This window comes from Nerophis lumbriciformis, linkage group LG21 (genome assembly GCF_033978685.3).
Source record: "Nerophis lumbriciformis linkage group LG21, RoL_Nlum_v2.1, whole genome shotgun sequence".
Taxonomy (NCBI): domain Eukaryota; kingdom Metazoa; phylum Chordata; class Actinopteri; order Syngnathiformes; family Syngnathidae; genus Nerophis; species Nerophis lumbriciformis.
Window position 1 is genome coordinate 38,945,850 of NC_084568.2, and position 17,016 is coordinate 38,962,865.

The window sequence follows — 17,016 nt, forward strand, 5'->3', positions numbered from 1 at the left end:
CTTCTCCTCCTCTTTGGGCTTGCCGTTTAACCATCAAACAAACGCCATGGGAACATCGCCCCCTGGAGTTACAAATTCCGATGGGTAACAGATTTCGGTACAAGTGGAAAACTTTCAACGTTTTTCGTCGCCCAAACAGATTATTTGGATGTGATAAATGCCGAAGTTTTATTTACGGAGGCAATAATTGAGCAAACAAAAAGGTAATGACACCAATGTTATCTATTGGAATTGTTTAGTACTGTTATACTGTTAAAAGTGTTTATACTATTTATGCTTTTAAGTCCAAGTTGAAGAAATCTTGTTAAATGTTGACAGCATAACTACCAAAATACAGAAGTATGTCCTTAATATTTTTGCAGTGCTATTTCTGTTGAAAAGTTAAAATGATTACATTAGAGATGTGATGTGCCACTTTTCAAGTGTCTGATGGCTTCAATTAATTTTCATTAATTTTTCATATTTTGAATTCTTTTGAAAGGCTTACAAAAAAACTACATTTGAATTGTAATTCCATGCTATTGACAGGACTATTAATTTTAATGAAGTTAGCTTACCATGTTTACAGTATGATAATTGTGATAGAAATGTGAATTTTAGGCACAGAATATTTTTTACAATTGAACAAGGCAGTAGATTATACAAGCTTGGACAGAAAGTTAATAATGACACCAATTTTTTTTTTAATGGAATTGTTTAGTACTGTTTTACCATTTGTTTACTGTAAAAGTTGTTTATACTGTTTATGCTTTCAATTAACAAATTGAAGTCTTGTGAAAGGTTGACAGGATAACTGGCATTAACTGTCAAAATAATTTCAAACTATTGAAGTTAGCTTACAGAATAAACATGTCAATCAACCCATATGATTTTTGCTGTAATATTTTTGTTTTGAAAAGTCACTGTGACTGATAGAAAAGTGATGGTTTTAGCAACATTTTAACCTGTCCGAATGCTAATAATCATTTTGCGTCGGGGGGCGCAGGAACCCCCCACCAGGACTTTGTCCTGGACCTACCTGGCCCTGCGGCCCCTGGACCCTGGCTACTAGGTTTTTCTGATTTCAAAAGTTGGCAGGTATGTATATATATATATATATATATATATATATATATATATATATATATATATATATATATATATATATATATATATATATATATATATATATATATATATATATATATATATATCTACATCCTGAAATATGCAAACAAAACTGTTTAGATAATTGATAGTTCAAACTTGCATAAATAAATCTTAAGGAATATAACATAACTTGGCTTCTGAGAGCTTCAAAATGTAATGAATAAAATGCTAAAGTTGTTGATAAACAAGCAATTATTTTAATAATTAAATATGGTCATTTTAAATGAATTATGATCATTTAAAATTAATTATTTCAAATATATTTATTTTAATGTATAATTCTAATGCCTGGATGTAATAAGGAGTCAGAAAAAATACAAATAAAAATACAATAAATTTTGATGTTTTTAGCAAAACATAGTAAAAATGTATTTAGTTTTTTTTTTTTTTTAATTAATAAATATATTTATTTTTAGGTAAGATAAACATAATAATACAATTTATCTCTTGTCTGGATGATTTAGTTCTTGTCACCCTGTTGTCCTCCCGTTGTGAAAAAAGGCTGTCCTCACTCAGGTCCGCATGGAGCTGGAGGGGGCGTGGCCTCCAGCTCCGGCGTAAAATCGGGAGATTTTCGGGAGAATATTTGTCCCGGGAGGATTTTCGGGAGAGGCGCTGAATTTCGGGAGTCTCCCGTAAAATTCGGGAGGGTTGGCAAGTATGCATGAACATGAGTCATATTACTAACTGTGACACACTCACCTATGAACCCTGCCTGTCTCTCTCTCTGTCTGTGTGTGTGTGTGTGTGTGTGTGCGTGCGTGCGTGCGTGCGTGCGTGCGTGCGTGCGTGCGTGCGTGCGTGCGGTGAGGTTGATGGCTGGTGAGGCACTGACTTCATCACAGTCAGATTTACAAACATATGAACCCTAAAGAGTATCTTATTCACCATTTGATTGGCAGCAGTTAACGGGTTATGTTTAAAAGCTCATACCAGCATTCTTCCCTGCTTGGCACTCAGCATCAAGGCTTGGAATTGGGGGTTAAATCACCAAAAATGATTCCCGGGCGCGGCGCCGCTGCTGCCCACTGCTCCCCTCACCTCCCAGGGGGTGATCAAGGGGATGGGTCAAATGCAGAGGACAAATTTCACCACACCTAGTGTGTGTGTGACAATCATTACTACTTTAACTTAACTTTAACTTTACACATACAAACTGTAGCACACAAAAAAGCACATTTAATAAAAAAAACGTTATTATGGTCTTACCTTTACTTATAAGTGCGGGAACAGTGGTGTTGGTGTTGGAGGAGTTGTGAATGAATGAAATATGAAATCCGTGCTGCAGTCTGCAGGTGTACCTAATGTTGTGTCCCTGCAGTCGTTGATGGCTCCTCCGGCGCGAGCAATGTTGTTTTTGCACTTTTTGGCTTCTTGTTAAGTGACTTTTTTTGGGTGGATTCGGTCTTGCACGTGGAGGGTTTGGGTGTGGGCTTTGGTTGGTGTGGCGTTCCCGTCGGGGGGGTGCAGCCTGCGGCGAAGGTGCAATAACCGGCACCAGGAGGCGGGATTACGCGAGCCTCACACAGTGCGTCTTCGCAGCAGTTTTATGATCGCTCAGCACAAGAAATACGTTACACACATACAGTTGTTGACAAAATACACTGTACATTATATACCTCAGCTAACTAAACTATGGAAATGTATAATATAATTCATATAGCAATACGGTCTCACTGCACAGCAGGCCAGCAGTTAGCCGAGTCATTGCGCAATCCATGTTGAGGCACTGAGTGACGTGCCTCAACTGGCTGCTGATCACCGCACCGTCTCTTCTCAGTATTTGAACGGCAAATGTGAAAATTCAGCGATTTTGAATAAAAATAATCTAAAACTGGTGAAGTTAAATGGAAAATAACTTTATAGTATAATCACTGGATACATATAACAATTTATTTTTATTTTTTTATTTTTACATTTTTTTTCTTTCCATGATGCTGCCTCTAGTGACCGCACGTCACTGCAGCATGGAGTGTATGATACATTGCAATACCTCCACTGAATGACACGGAATTTCTAGAAGAATCTTTTTGAGCACACCCTTCCGGTCACAAGATGCAGAATGAGCAACAGTCACAACACGTCACACTTTTACAAAGAATGTCCAGAAAAATGGCAATTATGTATGTCCATTAGTGTTACTATCAACATCTATTCAATAAAGAAGCCACACAAAATATAAATTGGTCATAAAATTAAAAAAATTGCCACCAAAAAAACATTGAAATTGGTGATTTGCTGATAGATAAATAAATAGGACGTGTTCGTTGTGTTTTAATCAGTTTGTGGCGTCGGGCCTTATGATCTCCACCATGACCAAGTTGCACAATTGGCAAATAAAACGGAATAATAATGCTATTAAACGCGGAAATGAACGTCGTTTGAGTAAAATGCTGTCATTGTGAGGAGAAAGAATGTTTGTTTGGGGAAGTCATGTTCAGGGCAGTCGCTCTTTAGCCGGCCGAAGAAAAAAAATACTAAACTCATCTCTTACTCAAACAGCTGTACAGCCAAGTGACTTCTACGTCTCAGGTTATACATATATATGTGTGTGTGTGTGTGTGTATATATATACGTAAATGTATGTGTTTATATGTATGTATATACTGTATGTATGTATATATATATATATATATATGTATGTGTGGGAAAAAAATCACAAGACTATTTCATCTCTACAGGCCTGTTTCATGAGGGGGGGTACCCTCAATCATCAGGAGATTTTAATGGGAGCATTCACATACCATGGTTTGTATAGGGCACAGAGTGGGTGGGTACAGGCTGGCGTAGGGGCGTGGTGATTGGCTCATGTGTTACCTAGGAGGTGTTTCCGTCTGTGGCGGCATGCTGTTACAATTTCGCTGCGCTTGTTGAGGGATGACAGGTCTGGACGGTAAATAATAAACAGTTTCTCTTTCAAGCATAGGTTGCATCTTTTATTACCACTATTGTAAGGTGTGCTGGATGCAAGAATTTGCCATGTTATTGAATATTCAACATTATTGTCTTTGAGGTCCCAAATGTGTTTGCTGAGTTCTGTGGTATTCCGCAGGTTTTGGTTCCTGAAAGAAGCCTTGTGATTGTTCCATCTGGTTTTGAACTCTCCTTCAGTTAATCCTACATATGTGTCGGATGTGTTAATGTCCTTGCGTGTTACCTTAGATTGGTAGACAACTGATGTTTGTAAGCACCCCCCGTTGAGAGGGCAATCAGGTTTCTTTCGACAGTTACAGCCTTTGTTGGTTTTGGAGTCGCTCTGTCCGGGGGCCGACGGCTCATTTGCAATTGTTTTGTTGTGGTTTGAGATGATTTGTCGTATATTGTTCATGCAGCTGTAGCTCAATTTAATGTTGTTCTTGTTGAATACTTTTCTTAGGGTGTTGTCTTTGGGAAAGTGTTTGTCAATCAGATTGAGGAATTTGTGTCCAATGTTAGTTGAGACGTTTTTGCTGTATGGGGGGTTGTACCAGATGATGTCGTTTTGTTTTCTGTTCTTTTTTGGCTGGTTTCCTGGCGTGGGTTCATAGGTGAGGGTGAAATTGTATCCGCTTTCATCAATGGCTTTTTGGTACGGGGGGGTTGCTTTGTCAAATTCAGCTTTGCTAGATGACAGCATCGATAGCCTTTTATTAATTCCGGTAGGTATTCTTTTCGTGGTGGTGGGTGGGTGGTTGCTGTCATGGTGCACGTATTGGAGTGTTGTGTTGGGTTTCGTGAATGGTCGGTAGCTGTTATTTCTCAGGTTGAAAGTGACGTCAAGGAAGTTGACGGTTTGCTTGTTGGCTTCAATCGTGATCCGTAGGCCGTTATATATATATACACACACATATATTTATATATAAAAATATATATATATATATATATATATATATTTTTTTTTTTTTATAAAAAAATAAATAGATATATATATATATATATATATATATATATTTTATTTTTATTTTTATTTTTTTTTAATAAAAAAATAAATATATATATATATATATATATATATATATATTTTTTTTTTTTTTTATAAAAAAAAAAATAAATATATATATATTATTATTGTTATTATTTATTTTTATTTTTATTTTTTTTTTATATACAAATGTTATGGCTACTTGTTGTCCAAAAGCCAAATGGAAAGCACAGAAAAAAAACATTGTGCTAAAGCTAATGCTAATAATAAGCAGCTGGCTGCTGATGTGGTTGAGGCGACCACTGATGTCGGGGATTGTAGCGTCTTAAACATCTTCATTGCTAAATGTATGATAACGTGACCACTTCCAATACAATAGTTATAATAACTGATACATCATGGTATGTGTTTTTTTTTTTTATACTTTAAAGCACTTATTGCTACATGATGTTATATTATCATGCTTTGGACCGTCTAAATTGTCCAATAATGTATTGTATCAACGCATGTAAGGACTGTTTGCATTTAATTGCAAGGTCAGAGCTTAAGGAGCTAATTATACGTTTTATTTTACAAGATATTTCATAGTAACCACAACTGATAAATGTAAAAGGTAGTTTATTGGGACATGTGCTATTGTGGGGTGTTAAAAAAGAACAAGTCACACCAAAGCAAAAGGAAAACCTTTTCCCAAAAGCGCAATAAGATCAGAACCATAAATACCCAATAAATAGGTTAAATAGGATTTATTTCTTGGACTGATATTTTTAATTTGCGTTATAATGTATTTTTATATAAGACTCTGCAGCATCGCGTGGACATCGGGGGCAGTACCTCTGGACTGGCAGACCGGGGTGGTGGTTCCTCTCTTTAAAAAGGGGAACCGGAGGGTGTGTTCTAACTATCGTGGGATCACACTCCTCAGCCTTCCCGGTAAGGTCTATTCAGGTGTACTGGAGAGGAGGCTACGCCGGATAGTCGGACCTCGGATTCAGGAGGAACAGTGTGGTTTTCGTCCTGGTCGTGGAACTGTGGACCAGCTCTATACTCTCGGCAGGGTCCTTGAGGGTGCATGGGAGTTTGCCCAACCAGTCTACATGTGCTTTGTGGACTTGGAGAAGGCATTCGACCGTGTCCCTCGGGAAGTCCTGTGGGGAGTGCTCAGAGAGTATGGGGTTTCGGACTGTCTGATTGTGGCGGTCCGCTCCCTGTATGCTCAGTGTCAGAGCTTGGTTCGCATTGCCGGCAGTAAGTCGGACACGTTTCCGGTGAGGGTTGGACTCCACCAAGGCTGCCCTTTGTCACCCATTCTGTTCATAACTTTTATGGACAGAATTTCTAGGCGCAGTCAAGGCGTTGAGAGGATCCGGTTTGGTGGCTGCAGGATTAGGTCTCTGCTTTTTGCAGATGATTTGGTCCTGATGGCTTCATCTGGCCAGGATCTTCAGCTCTCACTGGATCGGTTCGCAGCCGAGTGTGAAGCGACTGGGATGAGAATCAGCACCTCCAAGTCCGAGTCCATGGTTCTCGCCCGGAAAAGGGTGGAGTGCCATCTCCGGGTTGGGGAGGAGATCTTGCCCCAAGTGGAGGAGTTCAAGTACCTCGGAGTCTTGTTCACGAGTGAGGGAAGAGTGGATCGTGAGATGGACAGGCGGATCGGTGCGGCGTCTTCAGTAATGCGGACGCTGTATCGATCCGTTGTGGTGAAGAAGGAGCTGAGCCGGAAGGCAAAGCTCTCAATTTACCGGTCGATCTACGTTCCCATCCTCACCTATGGTCATGAGCTTTGGGTTATGACCGAAAGGACAAGATCACGGGTACAAGCGGCCGAAATGAGTTTCCTCCGCCGGGTGGCGGGGCTCTCCCTTAGAGATAGGGTGAGAAGCTCTGTCATCCGGGGGGAGCTCAAAGTAAAGCCGCTGCTCCTCCACATCGAGAGGAGCCAGATGAGGTGGTTCGGGCATCTGGTCAGGATGCCACCCGAGCGCCTCCCTAGGGAGGTGTTTAGGGCATGTCCGACCGGTAGGAGGCCACGAGGAAGACCCAGGACACGTTGGGAAGACTATGTCTCCCGGCTGGCCTGGGAACGCCTCGGGATCCCCCGGGAGGAGCTGGACGAAGTGGCTGGGGAGAGGGAAGTCTGGGCTTCCCTGCTTAGGCTGCTGCCCCCGCGACCCGACCTCGGATAAGCGGAAGAAGATGGATGGATGGATGTATTTTTATATTAGAATAAATGTTTTCATGTTGGTGGATTTACTTAAAAAACATTTGTACTTTATTTGACATGTTGGATGAAAAGTGTGTGAGAAGCAAAGAGTTAATTAGATATGAATAGGCCAACTTGCAGCCCTAAAGCCCACAACAACACAGGCATGCTGGTAAAGTAATCAAGGCAGAGTTAGATGAATGAAACATCTAAATATTGAGACTGCTGTGATCCCGTGTGTCCTCTGACAAATAGGACAACATCTGGCTTTTTTCGGTCATATCAGCACAAATAGATTATGGGCCATTACGGACATTACATTTCCCAGCTGGATGAAGATCTCAATTCGACACAAACACTCCAATGCTAAAATAATATTCCATCTTTGAATGGTGATTAATATGAAGTTTGCATTCACAACAACTCGTCAATCATGTTTCCAAAAGTCCTTTGACATTTTGGGATTTTTGTTTACAATCCGTCAACATGTGCTGGAAGTTGGCGTCCTCGGGACCCCCCCGAGGCCAGGGATGCTAATTACTTTTGGAAATGCCAAGCAAGTTTTCATCGCACACCAGAAAGTCCATTTGCAGTGAAATGTTTGGACGTGTCTTGGGATGGCAAAAAAAAAAAATGCCCTCCTGTTTTTCATTTCAAAATCCTCATTTTTAATCATCCAAACAGCAAAAAGAGAAACATTTAATTGTCATGTTCACATTTATGGGGCTGTCCACAACTGTTTCATGAAATACAGAAATGTTATTTTGCTGATTGTAAGATCCACTTTCTTCATTCTTAACACTTATTAGCCTGTTAGTAGTTTTCTTTTCTTAGCCAACGTATGAAGAGGATTCATAAAATGGCTCTCCTCACCAGGAATAAAAATAACGTTATGTTATTCTACTGAAACCAGGAATTAGCCAGCCAACAAACAAACAGCATTCCACAACTTTTTCACTAGAATTCATCATTCAATTCATCATTCAATTCATCAAGCAGCGTTGGTCGGGCCCGCGTATTTGGCAGGTGCTAGTCCTAAGTGTCCCAATACTTTTGTCAAGTTGTAGTCCTAAGTGTCCCAATACTTTTGGCCAGTGTAAGTGTCCCAATACTTTTGTCCAGTGGCAGTCCTAAGTGTCCCAATACTTTTGTCCAGTTGTAGTCCTAAGTGTCCCAATACTTTTGTCAAGTTGTAGTCATAAGTGTCCCAATACTTTAGTCAAGTTGTAGTCCTAAGTGTCCCAATACTTTTGTCCAGTGGCAGTCCTAAGTGTCCCAATACTTTTGTCCAGTTGTAGTCCTAAGTGTCCCAATACTTTAGTCAAGTTGTAGTCCTAAGTGTCCCAATACTTTAGGCCAGTGTAAGTGTCCCAATACTTTTGTCCAGTGGTAGTCCTAAGTGTCCCAATACTTTTGTCCAGTTGTAGTCCTAAGTGTCCCAATACATTTGTCAAGTTGTAGTCCTAAGTGTCCCAATACTTTTGGCAAGTGTAAGCGTCCCAATACTTTTGGCCAGTGGTAGTCGTAGGAGTTCCAAGAGTTTTGTCAAGTTTAAGTCCCAAGTGGCCAAATACATTTGTCAAGTTTTAGTCCTAAGTGTCCCAATATTTTTGTCAAGTTGTAGTCCTAAGTGTCCCAATACTTTTGGCCAGTGTAAGTGTCCCAATACTTTTGCCCAGTGGTAGTCCTATGTGTCCCAATACTTTTGTCCAGTTGTAGTCCTAAGTGTCCCAATACTTTTGTCCAGTTGTAGTCCTAAGTGTCCCAATACTTTTGTCAAGTTGTAGTCCTAAGTGTCCCAATACTTTTGGCCAGTGTAAGTGTCCCAATACTTTTGTCCAGTGGTAGTCCTAAGTGTCCCAATACTTTTGTCCAGTTGTAGTCCTAAGTGTCCCAATACTTTTGTCAAGTTGTAGTCCTAAGTGTCCCAATACTTTAGGCCAGTGTAAGTGTCCCAATACTTTTGTCCAGTGGTAGTCCTATGTGTCCCAATACTTTTGTCCAGTGGTAGTCCTATGTGTCCCAATACTTTTGTCCAGTTGTAGTCCTAAGTGTCCCAATACTTTTGGCCAGTGTAAGTGTCCCAATACCTTTGTCCAGTGGTAGTCCTATGTGTCCCAATACTTTTGTCCAGTGGTAGTCCTATGTGTCCCAATACTTTTGTCCAGTTGTAGTCCTAAGTGTCCCAATACTTTTGGCCAGTGTAAGCGTCCCAATACTTTTGGCCAGTGGTAGTCGTAGGACTTCCAAGAGTTTTGTCAAGTTTAAGTCCCAAGTGGCCCAATACATTTGTCAAGTTTTAGTCCTAAGTGTCCCAATATTTTTGTCAAGTTGTAGTCCTAAGTGTCCCAAAACTTTTGTCCAGTGGTTGGCTTAAGTGTCCCAATACTTTTGTCTACGTTTAGTCCGAAGTGTCCCAATACTTTTGTTCAGTGGTGTTACTAAGTGTCCCAATACTTTTGTCAAGGTGTAATCCTAAGTGTCCCAATACTTTTGTCCAGTGTAAGTGTCCCAATACTTTTGTCAAGGTGTAGTCCTAAGTGTCCCAATACTTTTGTCAAGTGGTAGGCTTAAGTGTCCCAATACTTTTGTCTACGTTTAGTCCTATGTGTCCCAATACTTTTGTCCAGTTGTAGTCCTAAGTGTCCCAATACTTTTGGCCAGTGTAAGTGTCCCAATACTTTTGTCCAGTGGTAGTCCTATGTGTCCCAATACTTTTGTCCAGTGGTAGTCCTATGTGTCCCAATACATTTGTCAAGTTGTAGTCCTAAGTGTCCCAATACTTTTGGCCAGTGTAAGTGTCCCAATACTTTTGTCCAGTGGTAGTCCTATGTGTCCCAATACTTTTGTCCAGTGGTAGTCCTAAGTGTCCCAATACATTTGTCAAGTTGTAGTCCTAAGTGTCCCAATACTTTTGGCCAGTGTAAGCGTCCCAATACTTTTGGCCAGTGGTAGTCGTAGGACTTCCAAGAGTTTTGTCAAGTTTAAGTCCCAAGTGGCCCAATACATTTGTCAAGTTTTAGTCCTAAGTGTCCCAATATTTTTGTCAAGTTGTAGTCCTAAGTGTCCCAAAACTTTTGTCCAGTGGTAGGCTTAAGTGTCCCAATACTTTTGTCTACGTTTAGTCCGAAGTGTCCCAATACTTTTGTTCAGTGGTGTTACTAAGTGTCCCAATACTTTTGTCAAGGTGTAATCCTAAGTGTCCCAATACCTTTGTCCAGTGTAAGTGTCCCAATACTTTTGTCAAGGTGTAGTCCTAAGTGTCCCAATACTTTTGTCAAGTGGTAGGCTTAAGTGTCCCAATACTTTTGTCTACGTTTAGTCCGAAGTGTCCCAATACTTTTGTTCAGTGGTGTTACTAAGTGTCCCAATACTTTTGTCAAGGTGTAATCCTAAGTGTCCCAATACTTTTGTCCAGTGTAAGTGTCCCAATACTTTTGTCCAGTGTAAGTGTCCCAATACTTTTGTCAAGTTTTCGTCATAAGTGTCCCAATACTTTTGTCCTGTGGTAGTCATAAGTGTCCCAATACTTTTGTCAAGTTGTAGTCCCAAGTGTCCCAATACTTTTGTCCAGTGGTAGTCATAAGTATCCCAATACTTTTGTCTACGTTTAGTCCGAAGTGTCCCAATACTTTTGTTCAGTGGTGTTACTAAGTGTCCCAATACTTTTGTCAAGGTGTAATCCTAAGTGTCCCAATACTTTTGTCCAGTGTAAGTGTCCCAATACTTTTGTCAAGTTTTCGTCATAAGGGTCCCAATAATTTTGTCCTGTGGTAGTCATAAGTGTCCCAATACTTTTGTCAAGTTGTAGTCCCAAGTGTCCCAATACTTTTGTCCAGTGGTAGTCTTAAGTGTCCCAATACTTTTGTCTACTTTTAGTCCGAATTGTCCCAAGACTTTTGTCTAGTGTACCTACCTTGTCTGCATTGTGTGGGCACGTTGGTGCTTCCTGCTTTTAAGCAGCCATCTTGAAAAAACAGCTGTGCAGCAGCATCAGCGCAGCGGTTCTTTGAAGGGTCATAAAATCAAAACCGGAGCCGGTATTAAAACTCTTTCGCCAACTTTTAATCAGAAGGGTTCAATCTCTCTCCTGTGTTAGTTTGAAGCCGAAACAACAAACGCGTGGTTACTGCCACAATAAGACAGTCCGTTACCCCATACTCTCTGAGCACTCCCCACAGGACTTCCCGAGGGACACGGTCGAATGCCTTCTCCAAGTCCACAAAGCACATGTAGACTGGTTGGGCAAACTCCCATGCACCCTCAAGGACCCTGCCGAGAGTATAGAGCTGGTCCACAGTTCCACGACCAGGACGAAAACCACACTGTTCCTCCTGAATCCGAGGTTCGACTATCCGGCGTAGCCTCCTCTCCAGTACACCTGAATAGACCTTACCGGGAAGGCTGAGGAGTGTGATCCCACGATAGTTAGAACACACCCTCCGGTTCCCCTTCTTAAAGAGAGGAACCACCACCCCGGTCTGCCAATCCAGTGGTACCGTTTTTAGCTCAAAACTGGCAAATAAATACACAGTTAAATCAATTTGTTCCCACTTTTGTTGGAATAATTGAGCTTCTCTCGTTGTGGTTTCAGTCTTCATGTAAATGTTCTTGCTCTGCTCCAGCATTAGGAAATTGGAAAGTTCAAGTTAAGTTCAAGTAGCAATGATTGTCACACACACATTAGGTGTGGTGAATTTATTCTCTGCATTTGACCCATCACCTTTGTTCACCCCCTGGGAGGTGAGGGGAGCAGTGAGCAGCAGCGGGGGCCACGCTCGGAATCATTTTGGTGATTTAACCCCCAATTCCAAGCCTTGATGCTGAGTGCCAAGCAGGGAGGTAATGGCTCCCATTTTTATAGTCTTTGGTATGACTCACGACCTACCCATCTCAGGGCGGACACTCTAAATAACCAGGAGGTAGCCTGCAATGCTAGCTAGCAAACTCATAGATGCATTGCACAATTTTTTATTTTTGTATTTTCTCTTTTTAGATCGTTTTTGTCTGCCTGCTGTAGAATTCGAACAAAAACGTACTATCTGTCTATTTATACAACAACATCATTCTCCAAGAACCAGGAAGTAGCCTGCGAGCTAAAAAAATGAACTAAAATACAGCGTTCAATTTTTTTGTTGCTGCAATTTTTCTCGTTTTGATGGTTGGCGGATGTCCTGTGAGTCGATGATAGATAGATAGATAGATAGATAGATAGATAGTACTTTATGATGTCATCCTCCAAGAAGCAGGAAGTAGCATGCTAAGCTAGTTATTTGACAAACACAAATGCAACGTTCAATCGTTTTGCTGTTTTTGTGAGAATTGATTTTCCCTTTTATGATGTAAAGCTGGGGAGTCTGTGGTGGGCTCTTCTATTTCTGGGGCTGAGGTTGCTGAGGTAGTTAAAAAGCTCCTCGGTGGCAAGGCCCCGGGGGTGGATGAGATCCGCCCGGAGTTCCTTAAGGCTCTGGATGCTGTGGGGCTGTCTTGGTTGACAAGACTCTGCAGCATCGCGTGGACATCGGGGGCGGTGCCTCTGGATTGGCAGACCGGGGTGGTGGTTCCTCTCTTTAAGAAGGGGAACCGGAGGGTGTGTTCTAACTATCGTGGGATCACACTCCTCAGCCTTCCCGGTAAGGTCTACTCAGGTGTACTGGAGAGGAGGCTACGCCGGATAGTCGGACCTCGGATTCAGGAGGAACAGTGTGGTTTTCGTCCTGGTCGTGGAACTGTGGACCAGCTCTATACTCTCGGCAGGGTCCTTGAGGGTGCATGGGAGTTTGCCCAACCAGTCTACATGTGCTTTGTGGACTTGGAGAAGGCATTCGACCGTGTCCCTCGGGAAGTCCTGTGGGGAGTGCTCAGAGAGTATGGGGTATCGGACTGTCTGATTGTGGCAGTCCGCTCCCTGTATGATCAGTGCCAGAGCTTGGTCCGCATTGCCGGCAGTAAGTCGGACACGTTTCCAGTGAGGGTTGGACTCCGCCAAGGCTGCCCTTTGTCACCCATTCTGTTCATAACTTTTATGGACAGAATTTCTAGGCGCAGTCAAGGCGTTGAGGGGATCTGGTTTGGTGGCTGCAGGATTAGGTCTCTGCTTTTTGCAGATGATGTGGTCCTGATGGCTTCATCTGGCCAGGATCTTCAGCTCTCACTGGATCGGTTCGCAGCCGAGTGTGGAGAGACTGGGATGAGAATCAGCACCTCCAAGTCCGAGTCCATGGTTCTCGCCCGGAAAAGGGTGGAGTGCCATCTCCGGGTTGGGGAGGAGATCTTGCCCCAAGTGGAGGAGTTCAAGTACCTCGGAGTCTTGTTCACGAGTGAGGGAAGAGTGGATCGTGAGATCGACAGGCGGATCGGTGCGGCGTCTTCAGTAATGCGGACGCTGTATCGATCCGTTGTGGTGAAGAAGGAGCTGAGCCGGAAGGCAAAGCTCTCAATTTACCGGTCGATCTACGTTCCCATCCTCACCTATGGTCATGAGCTTTGGGTTATGACCGAAAGGACAAGATCACGGGTACAAGCGGCCGAAATGAGTTTCCTCCGCCGGGTGGCGGGGCTCTCCCTTAGAGATAGGGTGAGAAGCTCTGTCATCCGGGGGGAGCTCAAAGTAAAGCCGCTGCTCCTCCACATCGAGAGGAGCCAGATGAGGTGGTTCGGGCATCTGGTCAGGATGCCACCCGAGCGCCTCCCTAGGGAGGTGTTTAGGGCACGTCCGACCGGTAGGAGGCCACGAGGAAGACCCAGGACACGTTGGGAAGACTATGTCTCCCGGCTGGCCTGGGAACGCCTCGGGATCCCCCGGGAGGAGCTGGACGAAGTGGCTGGGGAGAGGGAAGTCTGGGCTTCCCTGCTTAGGCTGCTGCCCCCGCGACCCGACCTCGGATAAGCGGAAGAAGATGGATGGATGGATGATGTAAAGCAGTCTTTCTGTACTCAACGTTATATTCCAAGAACCAGGAAGTAGCCTGCTAGGTTAGCTAACAAGCAGATAAACACAAATTCAGCATTCAGATTGATTTCTGCTTTTTGATGCTTGACGGAACTTTTCTCCCTGGACTTGGCGGTAGAGTCCTGCCTGTCTTGAAGTAGCTTGCAATGCTAGTTTACCAACAAACGGAAGCCTCATTCTTTGCGGGGCGAGTTCCGTCCGTCTACACCTACGATAACGTTGTTAGGGTTAGGGTTGGACTCTAAAGTTCTCGCTCCGCTAGCTAGCAAACAAATACGGCACGCCAGCATTTGCCGGATTATAAAATAGCCTTGGAAGCATGCAGTGTTTGTAGTGGTTAATTCACTTGAATGCCATTAGCCATACCGCTTGATGTAAGGTGGCACACTTGATATGAAAAAGGAACATAGCAAACATGTAACACATGCACACAAACCCACACTAATAATTACATGAATGAACAACAAATTGAAGTGACAATCCAAACAATACCCCGTTTGTAGACAAGCCCACATGACAGCCATGGAAGCACATCAGAGGTAACACAAGTTAACAAGATAGCATGCTTCTGAGTGTGTGCCTTTTAAAGGCACACACTCTGCTCTCATGAAACGTCTCTCGACTGCAAATGCCATCTGTTTGAAGTTAGTTGACGCATTTATGACGTTTTGTAGTTATTAATTACATTTATGTCAGAGTATGTCCGTTTGTAATTCAGTTACTTTTTTGGTAAATCAACGAGGAACCCTAGTTACTTTTTAAAAGAACACATTTATTCTTTGATTTGAGATCAATTCAACTTATTCTATTTTTTGAAAGGAGCCATCATCACATACTTCACTTTTTCCTCATTATCAGCTTTTCAAATGCTCGCTTTCTGAGGCTTTTTTTAACCTTCCTGACTTTGTTTCCCCTTCCTTTTCCTCTTTATTCTTCCCCTTGCCCACCTTTGTAATGCTGCTGCTATTTGACATTTCATTCTTTTCTTTCCACACTCTTTTCATTTATTATCTCCTTTCTCAATCCTGTCCTCTTCCAACTTCACACCATCTTCTTTCTGTCTCCCTCACACACACACACACACACACACACACACACACACACACACACACACACACACACACACACACACACACACACACACACACACACACACACACACACACACACACACACACACACACACACATATTCTTGTCTGTGTTACCATCTTGAGACCTGAGAATAATGCCTCCCTCTTTAGGACCAGCCTTTCTAGATCTATAAAGAAGTGTATTTACAACATTAATAATACATACATATAATGCACATATAAAAAAGCTCGTTGTAAAAAAATTAGTTGGAATTTCACAAGAAAAAGGTCACAATTTCACAAGAAAAACGTAGAATTTTGCCAGTATTTTAATACAAGTCGTCATTTTACTCAACGCAAGTCAAAATTGTACAAGAAAAAGTGAACATTTGTGCAATATTATGATAAAAGTTGGAATTTTACAAGAAAAATTTAAACTTTTGGCAATTTTATGAAAAGAGTTGTAATTTTACTCGACAAGTCACAATTTTTTTATTTTTTTTTTAAAACGTAAAAATGTTGGCAATATTATAATAATAATAATCAGAATTTTACCAAAAAAATGCACTATTTTACAAGAACAACAACAAAATTGGCAATATTGTGATGAAAGTCCGAATTTTACATGACAAATGTCGCCATTTTGCATTAAAAAGTAACAATTTTATGAGAAAATATTGCAATATTACAGAAACAGAAAGAATATGAGAAATTGTTCCCAATTTTATAAGAAAAAATGTCGACACATTGTGAGGAAAAAAAAACTGCTTTTAGTTCATTTTTTGGGGGGGATTTTTTTTGTTTGTAATTGGTTTTTAATCTTCATTATTTACTTCATTATTATTACAGTATGTCTCTATATACATATATATATATATATTTTTTTGAATACATTTTGGCCAAAGTGGGCGCATTTGAATTTCTTACACACACTTGTTGTTTCATATGTTGACCAGAGGGGGAGCACTTCAAATGTTTACACACACTTGTTATTTCATATGTTGACCAGAGGGGGAGCACGTTTAAATCTTACACACACTTGTTATTTCATATGTTGACCAGAGGGGGAGCACGTTTAAATCTTACACACACTTGTTATTTCATATGTTGACCAGAGGGGGAGCACGTTTAAATCTTACACACACTTGTTATTTCATATGTTGACCAGAGGTGGAGCACTTTTAAAAGCGACACACAGTCAATGTGAAAAATGCCTCCTTTTTGGGACCACCCTCATTTTGATAGATGTCACCACAAATGAGACATTGTCTATTAGATGCAATGTTATTGATTTATGTCATCACTTGCTCACACCTCCTCATATGGAAGATACTTTTCCTTCTTCATGTCTCAAGAAGGGCAGAAATACAAGAACACACACACACACACACACACACACACACACACACATATATTCTTGTATTTATTACCTTCTTGAGACCTGAGAAAAATGCCTCCCTCTTTAGGACCAGCCTTTCTAGATCTATAAAGAAGTGTATTTACAACATTAATAATATATACATACTATGCACATATAAAAAAAGCTTTATTGTACAAAAATGAGTTGGAATTTCACAAGAAAAAGGTCACAATTTCACAAGAAAAACTTAGTATTTTAATACAAGTCGTCATTTTACTCAACGCAAGTCAAAATTGTACAAGAAAAAGTGAACATTTGTGCAATATTATGATAAAAGTTGGAATTTTACAAGAAAAATTTAAACTTTTGGCAATTT

The 17,016-nt window shown here is 41.4% G+C and overlaps 1 protein-coding gene across 1 annotated transcript in view; it reads left to right on the plus strand.

The window, feature by feature from the left end:
- adcy2b (adenylate cyclase 2b (brain)) overlaps nt 1-17,016 on the plus strand; it is a 281,820-nt gene that overhangs the window by 42,597 nt on the left and 222,207 nt on the right. The window lies entirely within an intron of this gene.